Raw genomic sequence first — 18,957 nt, forward strand, 5'->3', positions numbered from 1 at the left:
TTTTTTCCCAAGACGAGGAGGATCTATAGCTCCCATCATTCTCAAAAACATATCACACATGACCCCAAAAATAGTTAAGAACCATTGGACTAGATAATGGCCACAGAAGTGGGCTGAGCTCTGGCTCCATCAATATCCAGAAGCATGACCTCACCTAAGCACTTCATCTTTGTTAATGTTAAGTCTTGGGAACCTTTAAACTTAGGACATTAAACAAGTTCACTGTTCCTAAATGCTGGTGGGCAATGGTTCCATCAGGTCACTGAAAAACATGGATGAAAGTGCTCTCATTTTTCATAAAATGAAAATTTTTATTTATTTAATTTTTTGCTCTTAGAGAAAGCTCATCCTGCTTTTTGGCGTCTTTTGAACAGTAACAGTGAGTTACAGTAAGTTTGATAATTTTTATTTTGGAAAATTAAAAGTTGACAAGCCTGTTTCAGTCCAAATTATTTTTTCAATCTGGGAACCAATAAACTAAATGATTTCTAAGGTCCTTAGTGAGCCCAGTGTTTTGTGTAAGAGAGGGAAGAGAGGGTGGAGGGATGAAAGGAACTGCTTATTTCCATTAACAAAAATCAAGTCAATTAACTCACTCAAGTTGAAGTCCTTATTTTCTTTCCTGGTTTCCAACCTTTTAACTCTACAAGACCCCCAACCTCTACCTAGATAGATGAAAATTCCAAATGTAACATTCTCAACAAACAATTCTCTTAGAAAACATGACTTCCAATTGGAAGCCATTCAATTGGAATTTGAAATTAAATTGGCAAACCATTTTCAAATTCTTCAATTTGCCCTTTAAGATAATTTGTCCCTTCATTTTCCTCCAAAACATACAAATTTTCAGACTTTTTCTCTCTCTCCTAAATCATTCATTCATTCAAGTGATAAATCTGTTCCTATAACTAAATAAGATTAATCAAAGAATTTGCCTTATAAAATTATTTAACTTCAAAGACCTGAAGGCATTAAGAAAGAAAGAAAAAGAAACTTTCTTATCTTAGATAGGTAAAGATAAGAAAGCAATCTCAAAAATGCAAAACACAGGCACTTAAGACTGAAAAAGCCATACCCACTACAGAAAAGTTAATGAAGGGAGTCCACAAAGTCATCCTAAGACTCCTTCCAGCAATCCCTAAAGATGTGTCCAAGCAAAAGAGCAAGACTCTGGACCACTAACAGTAGAGGCAGCTAACATTTAAGAACTTAACCAAGTTCTTAATCAAATTCACTAAGAGGTTAACAAACTCATTCAAGGTCACATAGCTTTGAAAAGATAATTTCAAATTCTGCTGTGGAGAATTAAAAGGTCAGGTAAGTGGAAAGGGAGGCTCAGGTGCTTGAAATCTGCTTCCACCTGGCTCTAGATGCAGAAGCCAAAGGTAAAAAGAATTCTTCCAGGATAGCTGCCTAACTGGACCAAAATCAGAAGGAAAACAACAGTAATAAAGATTGGACAACTGATCAGGAATTCCTTCCCTTTCAACAGAAAGCGAAAATCCAGAGGAATCAGAAATCGTAGCAAAGTTGACAATACAGGCAGTATGTACTTCAGAATCGAATTCAAGGTACACACACATACATAAATGCTATAGAAGTTCCTGGGGAAAAGACCACAGATGGCCACTGTGGGGACAGGCATAAGGAAGAGATGAGTTTGAAAGGGGGCCTTAGGTAAATGGGACTGGAGTCAAAAAAGGTGAGTAATCCCTCCCCCTATGGGAGACAGGGAACACACAATAATAATGCTAACACAGGAAAATTAATTCATTTAATCCTCCCAAGAGCCCCAGCCTTACAAGATAAGCATTCTGTAAGTGAGGTATTAGAAGCCCAGAGCAGTGTTCTCAAACTTTTTGGTCTCAGGACTACTTTATACTTACAAAAATTATTCAGGAACCCAATAATAAGAGCTTTTATTTATTTGGGATATAGTGGGATATATGTTTACTAAAACAGAAATTTCTGAATTATAAATTAAAAGATAGATTTAAAATCCCCATATGTATGAAACTTTTAAGATAATTTTACATTGTTCATGGGTCAAAGTAACAATGCTTCTCAAACCCTGCTGTACTGACATTAAGAAAATAATTTATATGTCAATCTACAGGAGAATCAATAAATAAATCAGTATATTCATCAGACGGATTACTACACAGCAGTGAAAATTAACAAACCAAAGCTACTCCCAACAATGCAGATGAACCTCAAAGTTAAGTCTTGGACTATTCAAAGAACATGCCATTTTTACAATCTAAAAAATAAAGTTTAATCTGTTTTTTTTAAGGGAAAAATGCACACAAAATTAATCCTTTTTTTTAAGCAAGGGAATACTGAACACAAAAATCAGGACAAGGTTGCCAAGGGAAGGCAGTTGGGATAGAAGAGAATCACAAAGTTTTATATCTGCATGAATTCACAGTACTGTACACCATGTCTTTTACATGCTTCAGGTATGACAGAAAATTTTTTTTTAATGATGAAACAACCGAGTGCTGTATTTCTGAAAACACCTGAATATTTTAAATACACTTTAAATTAAACCAAGACTTCTTTTTTCCTTCTATGCTGAAACTACTCTAATATAAATAACCTGTCTGTAATAAGCAAACAATCACACCCAGTTTTTAATTCTGGCGATTTCATATTTTTTAATATTAAATGTACCAAAGCAAGACAGAACTGCAAGCCCAGTGAACACCCCAAACACAGGGCTTTAAACTGTTTTCAAGTTGTATTCTGGGACATTATTTTAATTGAAAAGTCTAGGGTGGTTTATATATTTATATTCAAGCCCTTAAAAAGAAAATAATTTGCTTAGGTCTCCTTCCCTTAGTCTTACTCTATTATACAAACAGCACAACTATAATTACCTATAAATTTATAGATCAAATGAACAATTAAGTAAGTGTGGCTTCTTTGGTAAAATAACTAACTTTTAAATAATTATCAACTACAACATCAACAATAATTTTAGCATCAAATGGTAATTTGTATAGAAAATTATTTGAATACGAGAATAAAAACCTTTTCTACCTATGATAACTATGTATCTGACTAAAATCCCTTAATCAGGGGGGAAATCTTGACATACATGTATCAATAATGGCAACAGGAAGGTTTACACACAGCAGCAATCCAAAAGAAGAAATCTGTTTATTAAAGTAGTTTACAGTATTTCATAAAAGCAATTTCTCATATTTAATGCAGGAAAAGTGTCATGTAAGATCTTATGATTCAATTTATCACAGGTACAGAGAAGACAAAGAAAAAGTAAATATAAATACAGACATAATAGTAAATACTCTTTTATAAGAAAGTAAAATTTTAAATTCTAAAGTAATACGGATACTACTTTTAGTAGAAAAGTACCTGACAGACAATGATCACAAGGCAGAAAAAGCATCATCTTAGCATTAATTTTATTTTTTTAAGAATAGAAAATCCTCATTTAAAATGACCAGTATTTACTTTTGGACCCTCCTTCCAAACCTACTATTTTTAATTTGAAGCCAAAAGTCATCTCTAATCTGCGTATCAATAAAACACCTAATGGTGGAACAAAAATGCTTTAAAAGTCATGAACAATGTAAAAATCATTTTTTAAACATGCAAATTAAACCTATCAGATTATGAAAGATTTGTGACTCTTATGAAAAGGGCTAAAAAGAGAAACTGAACAATTTTCAGTAAATGTGAGTTAAGAAAAAAAATTTTTTAATTCTCTGTTAATTTCAATTTTTAGGAAAATTACACTAAAATTTGGGTCCAGAGAGACCCAAAAAATTGTGCAATCAATGCCAACTAATATTTCTTCTTGAACAGAAAAAAAAAGATTCTTCTCCTATGACTAAGAACTTAGAAACTTGATGCACTTTTGCAATCCCTATTATGATGCAGCAAGGCTGATAAGGGACATAGAAAACAAAGAAAGGAATTTCAAGTCTCCAAAACTTGTATTTCACTTGTGATTTCCAAAGAAGAGCTTGCTGAGCTTGGATAGTCGTTCCTGGGGAGCCTGGGAAGGAGGAGCCACAAGGGCTGCCTGAGTCTCCCAAGTCTGGATGCCCAGGACCCACAGCACCTGCTGTGGTTTCTTAACTACCACCCCCCACCCCACTACCCCTGCCCTCGACCCCTCATCGACTTCCAAACTGCGCCACCTAGGCACCCACGGATTCTCCGAGCCTCCATACCCAGGGTGGAACACAAGTCGCCACCAGCCCTATGATGAAGCCCCCCATAACTTTAACGTCTGAGATTACCTAAACTAATTGGCCTATCAGAACCCAGCAAATGCCATGTCCGTTTAGAGTAAGTTTCTTAGTTTCGAACATAAAAATTACATCCAAAATCTGAACTATTTTGAGAACATAGTTAAGTGCAATTTCGTATGTAAACTGTGAAATTAAATTCCTAAAGATTCACAAATCGCATAAGCCATACGCAGTATCAACGATATTGGAAAAATACTGTTAGAAAACATCAGACACAATATTCTGATGGTCCTTGCTTTTTTCATTTATTAATGAATGCAAGAAGCACTACCTTAAAGAATTTTGACAATCTATACCCTTTTTGGTAACTACCTGTCCAACAGACCAAGCTTGAGGGAGATTTGCTAGATCTTCACCCTATATGCAATGTCTGGCACAGTACCTTGCCCAGGTGTTTGTCGATCATTTATTCTCTTAATCTTGATACCAATACAGAGCTTCCTTGACATGCAAATACATCTAAAAATATTTTCAGTGTCTGTTAGATGAGTTTAATGTTCCTCATAATCTCAAATATTTAACCAAATTATAATAAACACAAATACAATCATGATACAAGTATAAAGGAAAATCATGACACAAACACAAAAGAAAAATCATAATCTGTTACCCAATGCTCTTACTGATCATAGAATATGGTTTTAATAAATATAAGGCCAAACTCTGATTAATGTTCTCTAAAATGAACTCTACCTGGGTCACATTTCATTTCTTTGACCCATAATTTTTCTTTGTTGTTAACAGCAAAACAAACATCTCCATTTGCCTGCTTTTTTAGAGACACAGACCATCTGCACAAGTTCCTTCAATAATGTGATACTGAGAGCTATCCTCACTGACAATACTTTGAATAACATCTTATTAATATGAGCCTTAAAAAAAAAAAAGCCTTGCATTTCCTTGGTTCTTTACTGTCCTTTTTACATACACTACTTCATTTTCAGTCTTAAAAGTTTTCTGTGATTATTCCCATTTGAGAAATGATGAAAATAACACTCAGAAATGGAAATCCCTTTCTTAAAGTCAGACAGCAAGTAGTAAAATGAACTGACTGCATGCTAAGTGTTGACCAAATATAACTGACCTCTTTGCTCCTATCTCCAGCTACCACACACACATACACATACACACACACACACACACACACACACACTCAAAGCCCACTAAATTAAGAATAAATCTGCAGCACCAAGCCCAGATGGCTTCACAGAATTATGCTTGATTTTTAAGAAACATAATCCAATATCATTTAAGCTGTTCCTAAGCACAAGGAAAAAAAATAAGCTTTAAAATCCCTTTAGAAGAAAGCTGAAAATGGGTAACAATACTTGACAATCGGCTCACAAAAACAGCAAAACAATTTTATTTAAGAATATTGATAGGGTGGGGAGCATATAGCTCAGCAGCAGAGCACATGCTTAGCAAACATGAGATTCGGGGTTTAATCCCCAGTACTTCTATTAAAATAAATAAATAAACAAACCTAATTACCATCCCCCCGCAAAAAATAATATTGATGTGAATTTTTTTTTTTAATGAGCAAGTAAAGTCCAAAAGCACATTAAAATAATAAACCATGACTAAAAGGCTATTCCATGAATGGAAGAATGGTTCAATATGTATGCATTTGTTACATAATTCTTTGAGTATGTGTTGAGTATGTTTGTATATGGGTAAGTATATCTGTGAACATACACATGTTCTCTAGCTTTGTTCACTAAGAGGGTATGGGAACAACACCTCAATATCAATAAGCAGCTAGATTTTGGCTTCTAAAAATTTGGGATAGGGAAAGTTCAAGATGAGCCTGAATTTCTCACTATGCCTGAAAGGAAGGGAGTGCTCAAAGAATGATGGGACATGTCAAAAGGACAGAATCTATCTTAAAGTGTTCCCATGGGCCAAACCTATGAAAACTAAAGCATCAATATGAATAATAATATTAACAGATTATAAGTCATTGAATAAAACAGGAAACCATAAATTCAAATTGATAAAAGCAAAGGAATAAACTGAAAGCTCAATAAGGAACAAATATTTACATAGTTTTTTCAAACAAAAAGAATAACGTTGGAGCAGAGAAACAGATAACTCTATCTTAATCAAGCAATCAAAGTGAACATTACCAGCAGTAAAACAAAATGAAATTGTGTGCCACCTGGTAAGATATAATTAAAAGAATACAGCATCATCTCTGTGATACTCTGTGCCAAAGATACCTTGAGAACATAATCATGAGGAAACATCAAACAAACCAAAAATTAAGGGATTCTCTAAAATAACTGGCTTGTAATCTTCAAAGGTGTCAATATAATGAAAATCAAAGAAAGACTAAAGGCTATGTGAGACTGAAGGACACTTAAAATACTAGAAAACAAGAAAACACAATGCATCATTCTGGACCGGATATTTTTGCTACCAAGAGTATTACTATAACAAATGGTGAAATATAAAAGGTCTAAAGACTAGATAACAATAATTATCAATATTAACTTCTTGATTTTAATGGATATACTGAGATTTTGTAGGAAACTGTCTTCGTAGGAAATGTACACCCAAGTATTGAGGAGTGATGGTGGCATAAAGGCAAATTTTTAAAGGAAATAAAAGTTCTTTGTACTAATAATGCAACTTTTCTAAAAGTTTGAGATTGTCCCAAAGTAAAAAAAGAAAATTATTTTAAAAAATACAAAAGAATAAGTTCAAGAAATGTTCAAGATCCGTGTAAAGATATCTTTAAAATATCTTTAATACTAACTTTAAATAATTTTAATATTTTATACTTAAAATATTAAATGGTCTTTAATAAAGAATCTATTTTAATAAAGAGTTTAATAATATCTTTTAATTTTTAAATTAAAATATCTTTAAAATATTCTTTATAAGGACTTAAAAGAAGGGTATACCATATTTGGGGGCAGGAAAGCTTGATATCTTAAAGATATTTCTCTGTATTTCTCTATTATGTTTTTCCCAATAAAACCATTAATAGGTTTTTGGAACTTGAAACATTAATTCTAAAGTTAAATATAATCAGGAAAAATTACATGAATAACCCAGAAAGTTCTAAAAATATATTGTAAAGCCACAACAATTAAAACATTTGAGGTAATGGTATAAAAATAGATCACTGTATAGGAATAGAATCAACCTAAATGACATTCAATTATTTTTAATTGAAAAAAAAATTTTTAAGTGCCAGTTTCTTCTTATTTATTTATTTGGGGGGGGCTTATTTATTTATTTTTAATGGCAGTACTGGGGATCAAACCCAGGGCCTTGTTCATGCGAAGCTCTACCACTGAGCTATGCCCTCCCCAGCTTAATGATGTTCAATATTGAACTGGTTAAAAAAATTATCATACACACATACAATGCAATACTGTGCACTTTTAAAAGAAGCTCTCTATATATTCATATTCTAAAAATAAGATCCAGTGGGGTAGAGGAAAGGGAAATTACATGAAGGTAGTCAAAAGGTACAAACTTCTAGTTTTAAGATAAATAAGTACTAGGGATATAATGTACAACAAGATAAAGATAATTAACACTGCTATACGTTACATATGAAAGTTGTTAAGGGTAAATCTTAAGAGTTTTCATCTCAAGGAAAAAAAATTTTCTATTTCTTTTAATGTTATGGCTATATGAGATCATAGATGTCCACTAAGCCTATTGTGGTAATCATTTCATGATGTATGTACGTCAAATCATTGCTTTACACCTTAAAATTTTACAGTGCTGTATGTCAACTGTATCTCAATAAAACTGAAGCAAAAAATCACACCCAAGTTACATTGTTAAATGAAAAAAAGTATTCAAAACAGTAAGTACACATACTACCATTTGTGTTAAAAATGTATATATACACATATATATGGTTATACAGAATATTAGAATATGTGTGGAAGGCCCTACAAGAAACTGCTTTAACAGTGGTTAATGAAAAGGAGGAAACTGCCAGTCTGATGGCCAAAGATGAGACTAATGTGCTTTTTACCTATTTATACTTTCTAAATTTTACTTTGTTGTATACCTTGCATTGCCTTTTTAAAACAATTTTAAAAATTAATATATAATTTATAAGAAACAAAAATAAACTTCAAAAAACAAACAAAAACAAATAAATAAAATTATCAAAAAGGAATGAAAAATGAATTTACCTATCTCAGGGCCAGATTCTTCCTGCTAATGAAAGCCTGAATTTTGTAGACTGAGAATTCAGAGTAAAGTAACCAAATTTTAGATGAGGGTTCCTTTGAAAGTTAAACAAATAAAAACCAAGTGGATGAGCTAAGCTACCTGCAAAGAAATGCCTGTACCATTAGTCTCCCACTCAAAGACCCGTGACCTTGCTGAGTTACAGAACATAAGCATAAACAGTAAGTGATGTTCAATCAGAGAAACAAAGGTATGTCCTCAGGACTAGAATTTAAACAAATGTCTAGTTAAAAACAACAACAACAACAACAACAACAAGTTAGAAGATGGAGATAAAGAGAGAGCCAAAGTGAAGGAATTTGTCTTCTTTAATCTCCTTCAACAGGAAAAATGTACCTGCAGGAAGAAAGTTCTGATGAACAGAGGTGAGTACTTTTAAGGATCAACACAAGCCCCAGCTGGTGAAAAACATCCTGTTCAGATTATTCCTCAATGCTACCCATCTCCATCTGTGGGATGGAGTCACCAAATAATATATGCTTTCCCAGGGACCAGGCTTTCTAAAAGAGACTAGTAGAGCAGACATGTACACTTTGGAATCAAGTTCTGGTTCTTCATGTGAGTTTGATTAGGGAGTGATGAGGACACTAGTCCTCCAAAGCCTGATATACTCTGGATCAACTGGAAAAGTTCAGATGTCTGTACCTACAATGCTGAAAATGAGAACATGAATATGAAGTCCCCAAAAAGTGCTGTCACTCTCTCACACACATACACATACACACACCCCCCAAAAGGTCAAAAGGTCCTATGTGTCTGGCCAATTGTCCTTACTTTGATATTTCTTTCTAATTTCAAACTTTCCCCATTCCTTCCCTAGTAAACAGTAAATCAATATTTAGAGTATTTATTTTGTACGGCTATCAAAAATATTCTTAAATATTTAACCTACTAAGGCTTGAGTGTTAAGAGACTAAACAATTTCAAACATAGGTTTGGGAAACTGTACTGATGATTACACATTTAAACTATCACTGTTTCCTTCAATTTGGTTTGTAAATCCCAATATAAAGACTTTTCAAATTTAAGAGCAAGACACCACCTACATACTCCCTAATTCATCCAAAACCCTCTCCATCCCTTCAATTCATGCCAGACAGCTGGGTTTAATAAGAGCTATTAGGGCTTTCCAAATTATCGAGTCATGAGCAACCATAAGTGAACATTCATTATCAACATGCTTAAGCAAGACTGGGAGAGATGGAATCCTATTTCAGCAAAAAAAGATGAAAAAAATAAAATAAAAGATGAAAAACATGGCTTGGTAAACTTTGATAACTTAGAAAAGAAAAAAAAATGCAGGCTAGGAGGAGAAATGTGGATCACTGCAGGATAAAAAGACTTATCATTAAGGTGGAATTTAAGTCCCACCTGGACAAGGGTCCCAAAACACAGCCACTAGAAACCTGGCCTCTAACCATTTTAATAAAAGTGATATTTTCCCTAGACCCATGGACATAGAAAACAAACTGTGGTTACCAGGAGGAATAGGGGTCCAGAAGAGATAGATTAGGAGTTTGGGATTAACAGATACACATTACTATACATAAAATAGATAAACAGCAAGGACCTGCTGTATAGCACAAGAAACTATATTCAATTTCTTGTAATGAGCCATAATGAAAAAAAAACTGAAAATATATAAGTGCATATGTGTATGTATAACAGAATCACTTTGCTATATACCTGAAACTAACATTGTAAATGGACTATACATCAATAAAAAAAATTTTTTAAGTGATACTTTTCCTATTTGCAAATACATGTTAATGTGTAGGAAATTTGTTTTTTTCAGCTGAGCCTTTCTGATTATAAATGTAATTAAGTTCACTCTCAAAAAAAATTTTTTTAATGAAGGAAAATCAAAATTACCAGTAATCTCACCACCACATTAACATTCTACTGTATTTTTTTCTAAACATATACACATTTATAGACATGTTTAAACATGACTGAAATCATACCATGTATACCATCTTGTATACCACTTCTTTCACTAAATACAAGTTTGGGATTACATTAATGTTTTTAAATATTTTTCCAAGTTATGAAATAGCGCAGCATAGGGTTCAGTTAAAATAGCCCTTGTGCTAGATACAGGGTATTTCTAATATTTAGTTAGCAAAACAGATAAGAAATCAATATTTCATGGTGGCGCCAAACAGCACCAAGCCTTCCACACAGGAGTTCTGTAAAGTGAACTAATGAGAACCACAACTCTCGGGATCACTCCGTGATCTGCTGAACATGACACCCTGGCCCAGCCAGGCTCCTTAATTCATACATTCACATATACTTACTGGTTTGCCTTGATCCCAGTGTTTTTCATTTGGGGAATTTAGTTCGGTTTATAACAATTTGAGAAAACAAAACCGATGAGAGACCAGCCTTAAAGCACACCTGTAAAAGAGCTCAGAAGTAGGATGGAAGAGTGTTGGCTATTAGTGGCTCAGAGAAACCTGGAAGAGAAGACGTAAGAGAGTCAGGTGTAGATTTTTCTCAACCTGACCTTAAGCAACCCTCCTTCGAAATCAGGCCAGAACTTCAAAGCAGAAGTAGATTCCAGCAATAGCCATTTTTAAAAAGCTAAACTAGTACTTCCCATCAGACAAGACTGAGAATACAGCAACTGTGATTCAAAGAAGGGGGGAGGGACTAATGGAAATAAAGCATTTTCCTTGTATTGCCTTACAGCTTTGCTGTTCCAACTGCAGTCTGCGGCCCTACCAAATTTATTCGATTATATCAATATTTTTATAATACATGATATAGAACAATAGAAAATATCAGAGTACAGCACAGGGGGCAAATAACTGTTTTGTGAAATTTGTGTCCCAGTTTACGCACATGTGTGTTAGGTCAGGAAGGGCAAAATGTATTTGTTTACTGTGTGCTCTGGTTTTAATTTCAATAATTTGTTTCACATATGCACAACAAACCTTTACTGAGCACCTATACTGCTGGTGTGATATGTGAATAAAAATACTTGGTCCCTGCCCTTGTAGAATTCTTACAGTTTAGAAATACACTGTCGAATAATCACATAAATATGAAATTATAAGCTGCCAAGTGTTACAGAAGGAAAAGTTTAGTAAATTAAGATAGGTTGTCATTAGGAAAGTTGATTTGGATTAGGGAAGAGATGGGGATGACAAGTCAAGATTCTCTGAGGAAGCGCATTCCAGCAGAGACCAGAAAGATGTATTTGGAAAGGAAGACGTGGAAGGAAAGTCAGCCTCACAGAAAACAGCACTTTCAGCAAGGGCCTGTGTGTACAGTTTGGGAAAATAAGCCAGTGGGAAGAATAGATAGATAGAACCATCTAGGTAAGGCTTAGAGAGGGAGCTTGGGCTAGGAAGACATAAAGCAGGAATTTTAAATACCCTGAGGGCCATTAGAATGATCAATTTGCATTTTAAAAGACCACCAAGTTGAGAAGAGGTATCAAGGGGGCTGGAGTAGATACAGAGATGGTACTAGTGGAGACTAGAGGACTGATCCGGTATATACACAGGAAACAGAAGTGACAAGGCTTGGTGATGGTACAGATGCGAAGGGGCTGGGAAGTCAAGAGGTGTCTGGGATAGTTAATGGGATAAGATGCATGAAAAACCCAGAGGGGCAGGGCTGAGCAGAAAGATCACAATTTGGCTTATTACAGTTAACAAGTAGAGATGACTAATGACTAGAACTGGATGGAAATATAAAAAAAGAAAGTCATCACCAAAAGGGTTTTAATGATACATTATTCTGCTCCTTAAATATTTACCTATAGTAATGTATAATACAAGACCAGAAGAGTCTAGAATGAAATTTAAAGTCTCTATGGAGCAGCATTTCATAAATACCATAGCAGCTGTGTATATGAAAATACACAGCAACAGTGTAAATGAACATTCACACTCAAAATAATCCTGTCATGAAATAGTAGGGAATCACTTTTCATTGTGTTTACAATATGTTCATCTAACACAGTGCATGGCACACAATAGGTGTTACATTGTCTACTAAAGAAAATATCCACTACTAGGCCGAATAAATCACCCAGCAAAAACAAGATAGCACGAATAACAAGCAATTCTGCAATGAAAAACTCTACTATGAAACATACAAATGTACTAATAAGGACGTTTCTCTGGGGAAAATGGGAAATGAGTTATTTATCACAAACTTAGTTCTCATACCCAAAGAGATACTAGATTGTGTTCCGTAAGAATTAGTTTAATTTCAATACTAGAAATTTCATCCCCAGGCAACCAATATTAAGTATCTTCACCGTTCCCTAGAAGCCTCTAGATATGAGAAAGAATCAAACTGTAATAAAAACTTGATGTTGAAAAGCTATAGTAAAATCTTATCTGTTATTAAAACAAAAAAGGTTAAAATGGCAATTACCGATGATTTTTTTTCCTCAAGTCTCCTGTTTCCAGATTTTCTAACACATGTGAATTTTTATTGTTTCTCCTCCTGTTCACAAAGGTCATACTGATACATAGGAGAAAAATCCAAAGATGCACATATACATGAAGGAGACAAATTGCCCATAATCCCATCACCCAGAAGTAACTAACCACTTTCAATATTTCCTGTGGAGCTTTTTCAGTGCATAAATGGAGGTTGAGGGCAAAGAGTGATTACACAACTAACAGTGTAATTGTTTAAGTCTGTGAAGGAAATTACAGGAATAACTAACTTAAAGTGACAACTGAGCTCAGTTATCTGAAGGATGAGATGAATCAGACAAAGAAGCACATGCCAGCCAGGATAGCAGTCTAGACTGAAAGAAAAAGAATGTGATGGTGGTATCGAGCCCTGCCCAGCCAGGGAACTGGGGTGAGGGAGGAGACCGGCTGGGCAAAGCCTTGCTGAGACTTAGAGGGAAAGAATGATGGTGAGGCCATTGAAAGAGAAGCAAAGTAGACAGGCTCCTTAAAGGGACTGTTCCAACTGCTTAGGTGGGGAAAGCATTAGGCCCTGTAAGTGTGGACTTAAATGATCAGCATTTTCTCCCAAAGGGTATGAAGGGTAGGGACATGGGAATCTTTGGGAGGGGGAGGTGGGGAGTTGTTGAGAGAAAAAGACAATAATCCAATATTTCAAATTTGTATTTTAGGCCCCATAAACCTTTTAGATTGCTAAGGATATAGAAAATACAGTGATTTTATGACACAACTCCCAGGAAATTCACACTAGAAATAGAGGTAGAGAGAGAAGCATTAAATATTTGTATTACAAAAAAAACCATATAAATTTTAAATGAAAGACCTGCATTAGATACTGAGTTTAATGTACCTGTTTTATCACATCTCTAATAAATATACAACAAATTTAAGTCAACATCGAGGGAATAATCATTATGACTATTATACATGAAGAAAGACTGGGCTAACTGATCTTAATGACATCCAGACAAGAAAAACACAGCACTGTATTCAGGACAAAGCCACAGACAGAGAACTCTGCCTCCAAGAAATGATCTTGGTAGTGGAGCAGAGTCAACAGGCCCCTCAAATGCTTACTATCCCTGTTTGCTCATTCATTTATTCAAGAGAAAAAAGTTTAATTCAGCAATTCTACTACTAGGTATATACCTAAGAGTGCAAAAAAAAAAAAAAGTCCACACAACAACAAATTCATGAATGTTCATAGCAGCATTATTCATAATAGCCAAAATGTAGAAACCCAAAATGCCCATCAACCAATGAACAGACAAAATGTGATATATCCATACACGGAATATTATTAGGCCATAAAAATGAATAAATTACTGAAACTTGGGTAAACCGTGAAAATATTATGCTAAGTCAAAAAAAATTTAGTCACAAAAGAGCAAATATTATATGATTACATTTATATGAAATGTCCAAAATAGGTAAGTCTACTGTGACAAAGCAGATCAGTCGTTGTCTAGGGCAGGAGAAGGGACAGGACTTGAAAGAAATGAACAATAACTGCTAATGGGAAAGGACTTCTTTTTAAGGTGATAAAAATGTCCTAAAATTAATTGTGCAGATGGTTGCACAATTCTATGCATACACTAAAAACCATGAAAAAAAAACCCACTTTAAATAAGCGGATTGCATGGTATGTGAAATATATCTCAATAAATCTGTTACTAAGAAAGAGAGGGGATATTCTGAGCACCTCAGACAATATGGTAAATTGCTGGAAATAAAACAAATACACACACACACACAACCTGCCCTAAAAGCTCTAACATTCTAATAGGGGAGAAACGCCAATCAAGGGGCAATTGGAAAACAATGAGAAAAGCAAATAATTCACAGACTACCGCAGCCGCACCTAACCTAGCCCTGGATAATTTAGATGTCTAGAAGAGAACTCAATATAACAGATTTTCGTCCTAGAACTGAGGAAATTTTTAAAAATTAACTGCCTATTCAGCTTCTTAAAATCTTCAACCTTATAGAATGGTTAGTGGACTTTTTTTTAAGCAGTTGCGCACGTGCAATGTTTAAAATTTGTTTTTAACTTTAGAAAAGCAACAGATTACAGTCTGTTAATAAAACGAAACAAGTCTGATTTAAACGGTACTGCCAAGTTCGTGGAGCGCTGTAAAGATCATGCGCAAACTTTTCATAACACCTTAAATCGGAAGAAAGAGGGTCTTTAAAAAGCCGAAAAACCGTGTAATACATTGCAAAACAAAGCATGGGGGGTTGGGAGGGGACTAGCAAGGTAGGAGAACTTGACTAATGACTGTAAAGGAGAACTGAGTGCTACGAAGTAAAATGGACCTTTAAGATTTAAAGCCACTAATTTTCAACCACACTTCGAAATTAGAATATTAGTAACTGTTGCCATAGAAACAGTGAAGCTGACTATCCCGAAGTTAAAAATAAAAATTACTGCAAATTCAAGTGGGTGAAACAGGGCAAAGTTTGTTCTAAACGTAGGTGAACTGAGCCTACCAAGATACTTTCACAAGAGTATGGGTGGACAGACTGCAACTTTTAACCTACACTTCCGAAGCAGCGCTTGATAACCTCGCAGGATAATTTACCAAGTTCTTTAAAAAAAATTTTTTTTGAAAAAAAAAGTTTGTCCTCTCTTCTCCAGGAGGAGGAACCAAACCTAAACCCTCCCTAGCACTGCCCACAACCAAAGCCAGCCCATGCAGACGTGCATGGTTGCAGCTCAGGGGAGACTGGCTCCGAGTTCACCCGGAAAGCATCCGAATCGAGCCCTGCTGGTTTCATTGGCTGAGCTCCGAGGAAAACCCCAAGCTCGAGACGGGAGCCCCAGCCTGCCTTCTTTCTTCACATCCCCACCCCACGCCACGTCCCATGCCTGGCATTCCACGCGACCCAATCCAACTCATATTTATTAAGTACCCACCGTCTACACCGCATCGTGGCTTAGAGGCACTACAGGAAGAAATGGCCCCATGCCGGAAAAACCAAAAGGACAGCCACGGAGACTAAGGACGAACCCGGGAGAGAGGCTGGCTGCCTAAGACGGGTGGTCTGGAGAGGAGCCCCTACCCTCACCCTGCGGGTCGTGATAGTCTCAGGGAAGAGATGGCACCAGGCCCGGCCTCCCCGCAATCAGCCGCAGAGCGGGCTGGAGAAGGAAAGGTAAGGAGTCAGCATCTCTGGACCACCCGCGCGCTCCTCTGCTCCAAGGAGCGCGACCCCGACTCCGGCCCCCGGGAGAACGGCAAGCGCGGGGACCGAACCCCTGAGAGCGCCGGGGAGGGCTGTCACTGGCTCCTGCCTCCCACCCCTGCGACCATGGCCGGTCGCTCTCTCCCCAGCGTGACAGTCACGGCGGCCGTGGACCGAGTGTCTCCGGCCCGGCGTCTCCCCTCCGCCGGACGCCGGCACCCCCTGCTGCCCTGCGCCGAGCGGGGTAGTGCGAAGACGACCGCCCGGGCCCCTCCCCCACCACCCCTACCCCCCGACTCCGGAAAAGCGGTTACCTGGCGCGCGGGCCGGAGCGAGGACACGACCCCGAGGAGGAAGATAAGAAGGAAAACGGTGACCTCCGGCCCAGGGAGATTTGGGAAATTTGGGAGACTTGTTCCGCACTGGGTGACAGCTGTTCGCTGCGCACGCGCACCCGGCCCCAGTCTTCCGAGCACTCCGCCGCTCCTCACCCTCCCGTTGAGGGGCTGGGAGGCAGCGGCGAAGGCGCGCGCACAGCGCAAGCCGGCTCTCCCTGCGCGAGGGCGCGCGCGCCGTCACGTGACCGCTGGGGCCCGGCACTTAGTGGGTCACGTGAACTTCCAAACAGCTTAAAGGTGCCAGGCACCTTCTTGCTTTGGGCTTTATCTTCCCCACTGTTCTTAACCTAGGCTTGCTGCCGCGCTTCTTGTTTTCTGGAGTCCGACACGGCCCCTTTCTCCCAGAAAGGGTAGACACTTGAGCAGAAGGAAGGAACAGGTGCACATAACCTTGCCCGGAAACGCCTACCGGGTCCCGCAGGGCTGAACCTGATGGGAGTCCACGCGCCACACGTCGTCCTGGGCTCCGACGCGAGCCTATGGCGGCCTCCGGCGCGCGGACGTCAGTGTGGCGTTGCTATGGGTGGGGCCTCGGAAAGCCCAGCGGAGGCTGGCTGGGATGTCGTCGCTCGCTGCTGGGCGGCAAAGACAACATCTTATGGCCGGGGCTTCTGAGCCTCCTGACCGAAATTGGAGATCCCGAGTGAACGAAGGGTGTCTATCTACTAGCCTTTTAAGAGGTTATTCTCAAGCAGGAGGCTGTGTTGTTAGCCGAGGGGAGCGAAACTGCCCGGTATTCAGACACTTCCGAGGAACACGTCCGGCCCAGCGCAGGTGTGCGCTTTAACTGAGGAGACCTGCGGTGGCCCCAGGAGGAATTCGGGCAGGGGTGGGAGAAGGTCTCTCAAAAACTTGGCAGGACAGCAGTATGGCCTGAACTGTAGTAACAGGAAGTGCAGGTGCCTCCGGACCTCTCAGAACCTACTTAAATTAGCTTGCTACAACTTGCTACTTCTGCGCTGTACCTCTGCCTTCCAAGGTGTCAGAAAGAACCACACAGACCTTACTAATTAAGCCTTTGTACTACCAAAGACAGATGGTTGAGCACCAGGTGTTTTGAGAAGCTTAACAACTTTTTTTTTAATTTCCTGTAGAGTTCCCAGCTGGGTCCCTTGTGGCGTTTCCCCTAACGTCTTCTTAGCTAAGAAAGTTTGGGCAGAACCTTACGCTTCTGAGCACACTTGGGCTGTCTCATATATTGAGTTTTCTACTACAATACTTTTTAAACTATCTCAACAGGTCCACTTACCACACCCTTGAAATCTTTTCTTGCTGAGAGGAGCATTGCAAGGACAGGTGAAATACGGGTTAAGTAAGGTTAATGGGATTATTGGGCCACCGCATTTCTTTAATTATCAAATAAGAAACAAAATTTAGGCTGTATTACCCATATATGAACACATCTGAACTTGCCTAACATGTACGCTCTACTGGGAATTTTCCAAATGTATATACTATTATAATCCCAACTCTCCTTACAAGTCAATTGGATATGCTAACACAATAAATGTATTACAACATTCACTTAGGGCTTACTGTGAGCTCAACACTGTTTTAAGAGCTTCACCTATATTAACGAAATTAATCCTTATGATAATTCAATGAGTAGGTATTATTATCTCCCTGTTACAGATATTAAAATTGAAATACAGAGATAAGAAATATGTCAAACAGCTACTAAACACCAGGGTCCTCAGGAAGCCATATGCTGTATTGGACTAGGAACCTAGTACATGAGAATAAAAAGTCTGGAAACCTGAATTCCAGTCTGTTTACAATTTGCAGATACAGCATATTGCACAAATAACATTTGTTGAACACGGTGACTTGAATCTCAGTTTTTTAATGTGAATAAAGAGGGTGACATACCAGCTTTCTGACTTTGAGCATTTTTGAACGTTAAAGAAGATAATGTGAAATGTCAAAACACTTAAAAAGCTGTAAAGGACGGTATGAATCTATTAAGCACCGTTTTGGAAACTGAAGTGAGCCTACTAGAAAGTCAACTGGACTCATGGCACAAAAGACAATGTTGTGTCCCTAATGTACTGAAATGCCTCTATATTGTAAATTACAATAAAATTAATATTTTAGCCATATAGATTAATTTATTAGATCCAATTAGAAATGCCACTTGTAATTAGATGGAGGCTGTATAATGGATACATAGATTTTCCTTGAAGCTTATGTTATTTAAACTACTGTTTATATCACCTCAGAGACAATACCTGTAAATTTCTTAAAATATGTATAATGCAGCAAATTGATAAATTCATACACTATTAAATAATATAGTCTAATTTTGAATATATTGAAATTCATTAGACTTTTGTAAATATAAAGAATGAAATGATAGTAATACTCTTGTTTCTATTTATCATCACATGGATGTTATTTATACATGTATAATACAAACCAATCAATGAC

The 18,957-nt window shown here is 37.3% G+C and overlaps 1 protein-coding gene across 4 annotated transcripts in view; it reads right to left on the reverse strand.

The window, feature by feature from the left end:
- Positions 1-18,957, reverse strand: part of KDM4C (lysine demethylase 4C) — a 360,071-nt gene that overhangs the window by 313,282 nt on the left and 27,832 nt on the right. Inside the window, exon 1 of one of the 4 annotated variants that reach the window (XR_012071960.1) lies at positions 16,447-16,579. The exons of 1 other annotated variant lie outside the window; for it this stretch is intronic. The gene's annotated coding sequence lies outside the window, so the exon portion shown is untranslated. Of the gene's footprint in view, positions 1-16,446; positions 16,640-18,957 lie in introns of those variants that run through there. 2 more of the 4 variants (XM_015242581.3, XM_072959464.1) reach the window with 2 other exon arrangements.

The sequence above is a fragment of the Vicugna pacos genome, chromosome 4 (assembly GCF_048564905.1).
Source record: "Vicugna pacos chromosome 4, VicPac4, whole genome shotgun sequence".
NCBI lineage: Eukaryota > Metazoa > Chordata > Mammalia > Artiodactyla > Camelidae > Vicugna > Vicugna pacos.